The 5,817-nt window shown below is 38.2% G+C and overlaps 1 protein-coding gene across 2 annotated transcripts in view; it reads right to left on the reverse strand.

The window, feature by feature from the left end:
- The window catches only part of sema6e (sema domain, transmembrane domain (TM), and cytoplasmic domain, (semaphorin) 6E), a 144,518-nt gene extending 141,116 nt beyond the window's left edge, over positions 1–3,402 (reverse strand). The window contains exon 1 of one of the 2 annotated variants that reach the window (XM_060870231.1): positions 3,182–3,402. The gene's annotated coding sequence lies outside the window, so the exon portion shown is untranslated. The remainder of the gene's footprint in view (positions 1–3,181) is intronic. The other variant, XM_060870233.1, reaches the window with a different exon arrangement.
- Between the last annotated feature and the right edge of the window lie 2,415 nt (positions 3,403–5,817).

Consider the following 5,817-nt stretch of genomic DNA (forward strand, 5'->3'; position numbering starts at 1 on the left):
AAGAGCCTGGTGATGTTGAGCTTGGGAAAGGTAGAAGCAAGTTTACAGTTTAACAGTGCAAGATTTCTCACCCTTCGTAAAACCTTGACCGGAAAACAAGCGTAACATTGAACTTTGTAACAATTATATAATATTCTCAATAAAGAGCTTATATATTATATATTTCAGAATATAACAACAATACTATAATAATAATGTTTATACACACACAAACACAGCATTTAACCTCTGTGTGGGAGCCTGAGTGGTGCCCAGACTAAAAAAAAATAACAAATCAGTCAAGAACAGATCAGTCTGGCATCTCCAAGCACTGGATTAACTTTACAGTTTGCTCTATACCGTGTGACGACAGAGCGCATAGACATTAACAGACGTTTGAGCAGCTTTCCACAGCTTATGTTCATGTGTATGCTGTGCAATAAGAGGAAACAGTTTATACAGGGTATAAAAAGTCTTGAGTCAAATGAAAGATTTTTAGCTAAACGTATTTATTTACAAAACATCCTCTACATGAAAAACTGGAGTAAACCATCTGCATGCAACTGTATGTCCAGTGAAACCTTTCGACAGCCATGAGAATGATTTTTAATCATTCTTCTTTTGTCAAAGGAACATAAGATAAACCAAGTAGGAAACAATCTGGAAGGTATTTTACTAAAAAAAAAGTGTTAATTTCCCAGATATATATGGAGACTTTTGGAACACCACGGACATGATTAAATAGAAGGTCTTCTCCAGTGTTCCATCACTGATCCTTCTGCAACTGATCCACAATGCAGCTGCACCACTTGTTTTCGTGTTGTCTCAGGGCACGAACTTGTCCCAATGCTACGTTCCCTCAACTGACTTCCTGTATCTATCTGTAAGTTTGAAAACAGGGATGCTTGTTTACAAAGTTACAAAAGGGTCGGCAGCTACATGCAGCCACTCGAGATACAAAGACGACTCTCTCTGTCCTACCACCGAGGTGTTGGAATGAACTTCTCCTTGCTGTCTCAACAGCTCAGTCACTGGCTCAGACTAAACACCTTCTAAATAAACGTTTAAATTAGCTTTAATTCCAAATAAATTCATTGCTCGCGCCTCGCTAAGATTAGATTGTTTTAACTTGATGAATTTCATAGACCTTGACCTATTTTACTAGCAAGAGAGCTTCTGTTACTTGTTCTTGATAACACCATCTACCTAATACTGTAAATTTAGGACTGTTCTGCTTTATTTTCTTATGACACTGCGATGACATCACAAGCTGATTTGCAGGCTTTGATATGCAGTAAATGTTGATGTCTTCATGTGTCTATCAAAGAATTGGTCAATATTTTCATTTCTACACAGTTTTATGTTTATGTGTCTTTTAAGGAACATATATGAGCCCTTTCGTTTATTAGACGCCAATTTCCTTATCTCACGATAAAGCACGCCCATATTGTCTGTTAAATTAACTCTGGAGAAATGGGAAATAGTTCAAATGATCATTTAAATAGTCTAAAATGTCATTCTATGCATGTCCAAAGCATATTCATTTAGATCTGTTGATTGTCTTATACAGCATGACTCTTTCACTGTATGACGCAAAGTAAAGTGGAAAGTAAAGTAGAAAAAAAAAAAGAAGATTTTACCTTTACAAAGTCCACTCAAGTTATTCTCTGCTAGGGAAAAAAAGGCAGAATCTTTCTGTCTTTTTAAGAGCACTTATATAGCAATTACATCTGGAGTACACTTAAACAGTACTCTGACATGAAAAAAGGGGGAAATATGTGCAAAAAATAGCTTAGAGCACAGCAATCAATTTATTAGCTTATTCGCTTAAGAGAATGAAGTCACAGCATTTTGCTGTGACCTTAACAAATGACTTAATTTAGACTATTGCTGTGGGGAAAGAATGACACAAAGAAAAGAAAAAGGTAAAAGAAAAGAAGAGAGAGATTTCTGCAGGTCAGAGACTATACAGCTGATAAATACCAGTTAGAAATAACCACAAGCAGAGTTTGTCAAGACTTAATTTTCTCTTGATGTGTTAACAGTGCACTAGGGGAGAGGAAAAACATGGGATAAATCATACGGCAAAAATGACACCACACACACACACACACACACACAGAGAGAGAGAGAGAGAGAGAGAGAGAGAGAGAGAGACAGGTTATGCTCTTCCATCATCATTTATGCTCTTCCATCATCATGTATGCTCTTCCTTCAGCATGTATGCTCTTCCTTCAGCATGTATGCTCTTCCTTCAGCATGTATGCTCTTCCTCCAGCATGCATGCTCTTCCTCCAGCATGCATGCTCTTCCTCCAGCATGTATGCTCTTCCTTCAGCATGTATGCTCTTCCTTCAGCATGTATGCTCTTCCTCCAGCATGCATGCTCTTCCTCCAGCATGCATGCTCTTCCTCCAGCATGTATGCTCTTCCTCCAGCATGTATGCTCTTCCTTCAGCATGTATGCTCTTCCTTCATCATACATGTTCTTCCTGACCGAGATGCGCATCACTCTCCTCCCGGATTTACAGCGTGTTTGCGAGAGAAACTCTTTCGTATTTCTACACAGACGGCTCATTAGATTAGAGAAGAACGTAACGCTTCCGTCACTGTCAAGTTCAAACTGCGCTCTGATCCCCTTCATCCACACACCGGTGCCAGCTGGCATCCTGTCCCCTTCTTCACCGCTGCAACTTCATCACCTCCGTTTCCTCCTCAAAAAAAAAAGCAACCTTAACTCTCAACCCCTAAAGAAAACACAGACGTCTGTTTCCCATCATCACCACGAGCCCCGAGATGTTTGACAAACGCTGCACCATAATTAGCTGCAAACAATAGACGCGTGGAAAAAAAAATCAGGGAGCGCAAATTCAATGCAATCAACGTTTGCCGTTAAATCCGAGCTATAGCGTGCTTTTGAGGAAAGGGAAAACAATGTCACGCGCAGATAATATCACACACCTACCATGCTGCTGTGTGCGCGAGAGGAGAAGGACGCAGACTGGGGTCGGTCTGTGCAGGACTTTAAATTGCAGTGGTGCGCGCGAGACGGGCTTTGTGTCGCGCAGCACGCGAAAACACCCGAGCTCAATGAAATCATTCCCACTGCTACAAACACTATCGTGAATCTCCATTCCCCGGGTTACTAATGAAAAAAAAACCCCAACAACTTCCGACAACAGAATAAATACAAGCTAATTACCTTGTTTTTTCCCCTCCGAGATGTCCAAGCAGACTCCGGACAGAGAAGAAGCCTGTCCTCAAAACGAACATGCAATTACAAAGCAGAAAGATGTTATTTGGTAGAGTTTCCCACGCGCTTTCAGGATTTTTTTCTTGTCTTTTAGTTCAGAAAACGTTCATGTACACACGCGCGCGCCTGCACCGCGAAGGCAGACTGCGCTCGAGCGAGCGACAGGATACCGTGGGCGTGTTCTACTGAAATCACGCCCCTTTGCGTTGACTTACAAGGCGTCTGTCCAATAGCAAGCTGAGAAAAGTCTTTATTTAATTCTCTTCAAAGTTTCCCCTCTGGGTTTTTTTTGTTTTTGTTTTTTTTCTTAGGCGGAGGACGATAGTGGAAATAAGACGTGTTTACACAGCAGCACACAAACGGACTATTTTGCTTGTATTTCCTCATTCCTAAATCCATTTGGATAAAGATTATAAGCGTAAATAAAAAGTGACAAATATACAGTTTATAGTTTTATATGTTAAGGGAAGGGAGAAGTAGCTAAAGTCAAACGGCTGAGGATTTACATATATCCTGTATTTGGAGATATATGTAAATATGATCAATAAACCCTTTGTTAGATGAAATTATTCTGAGGATTTGATAGATAGATCAAGGTCTAAAATCAGTCCCAAATGTCCTTTTCTGTGTCTGCATGGGTTTCCTTTGGGTCCTCCAGTTTCCTCCTTCCCTCATAACCCTTTGGTGAACTGGACATCTCTCTTACTTTTACCTTGACCAAGCAATTACTGAAGATTACTGAGAAAAAAAAATTGCTGTGTCTTTTCCAAAATGTTAAATTAGTGTTTAATGATCCGGCTATCCAGAGATAAATACGTTTTTGACGTACAGTCCCTGTGTAGGATTTAATTAAGTCCAAGATGGTGGTGAACTATTATGTTCTAAATTTCTAAATCATTTTACATTCATAAAGCCTGCTGGTAGTCATGATTCTTAAACTGTGACCTTTATAATCGACTAACTAAAAATTCTATCTAAAGGCAATAAGGCAACAATGGCTCTAGACAAAAGATGACACATTTTTTTCCTTTCGCAGGCTTATAAAATCAGCCAGTGAAGTACATTTACATATTATCATGTGCAGCAGCCTAATCACAAACTCAGTAAGTTGTGATTGAATATCCAGGATAAGGCTACTGCAATTTTCTCTCTAGGTCATAGGAAAATAGAAGGACACGAGGTAGCGCTCTGAAAGGCAGGCTTATTTTTTTTTTTATGTTCTTCAAAATTAGGAAACAAAGTTACATACGGTAAAAAGAATCTAATAACGGTGCTGGTAAATTCAATCAGAAGAGCAAATATTGAGACATAATAAAGCATTTTAAGAAAAGTCTTTCCTCAAAAACTTGTCGGCTATTCAGAAATGAAAGTACATTGTGTACAATACTGAACCATTATACTTTAGGTCCCTGCATGTTGTATAGTAATAGTGTACCTAAGTGTTGTTTTTGCTTCATATTCTTCATGGTCGATAAAACCACAGTGGGGTATTATAGAATTATTTCCCGATAGATTTATCTGAGTAATTTTCTTTGGCAGCTTCACTTTTTTCCTGTGAGCCCAGTTCTTTGGTGAAGAGAAAGTACTCCAAATGATTCCACAGCAGGCTTTTTCTTGTGATACCCAGAATCAGTTTAGTTCACAGTTTCGGCTTTTCAGTCTCTAACAGCCTCAGTTTCACATGATCTTTTAATTTCTTCTAACGTATCTCCAAGCAAATGGTAACTTCCTGTGACAGCTATCTTAAGAAATATATGTTCCTCACAATGCTTTACTATTAATGAGGATCATCTGCTTTATCTGCTTCAATTAATGTACTATACTTACACAACTGTACATTCACCTATACTGAAGAGAAGGACCACAGTAACAGTAAACACCCCGTAAACACAATGAGTATGTTATTACTCTATAAAACGCAACGAATCTGACTTCTTGTTCATGCATACACAGCCACATGATAACAATAACCACATTCATACACTGTCCAATTTCAGGAAAAGATAGATAGAAATAGCTAGCAGTTTCTGTCACCTGAGGCCTCATTACTGGGGAAATTATCCAGTAGCTGGAACCCATATTCACACCCTGAGGACATTATTTAAAGAATATGTTAAAGAATAAGATATTTAAAGAATGAGATATTTCAGGGAATAAAATCCTAGTTTTAACCATAGATATGCAGAGTATGTATAAAAGTTTGTGAGCTAAACAAAATAATGGTGTTTACTAAAATTGTTAAAACTGTAGAACTGATGTTATTTGGCAAAATATGTACTTGTCTATTCAGTTTAAATTAAAAAAAAATAATAATTGATAACCAACAAACTAGCATGCTAAACACATGCTAGAATATACAAATCTATATTCAGGATATGTGTCATAAACATATCACCTAGGCTTAGACAAACCCTCCAAGATTTCACAATTTTGCATTTGCATAAATGAATGCAAAATTCAGCAAACTCCATGATATTTGAAGGAACTTGCAATTTTTTAAAGTTACCCAAGTGTTGTGTGACAACACATATTCACCCAAAGCCTGCTTTAATTCACATACATTGTGCATGATTACTCTACAGGTA

The sequence above is a fragment of the Tachysurus vachellii genome, chromosome 5, assembly GCF_030014155.1.
Source record: "Tachysurus vachellii isolate PV-2020 chromosome 5, HZAU_Pvac_v1, whole genome shotgun sequence".
NCBI classification, from domain to species: domain Eukaryota; kingdom Metazoa; phylum Chordata; class Actinopteri; order Siluriformes; family Bagridae; genus Tachysurus; species Tachysurus vachellii.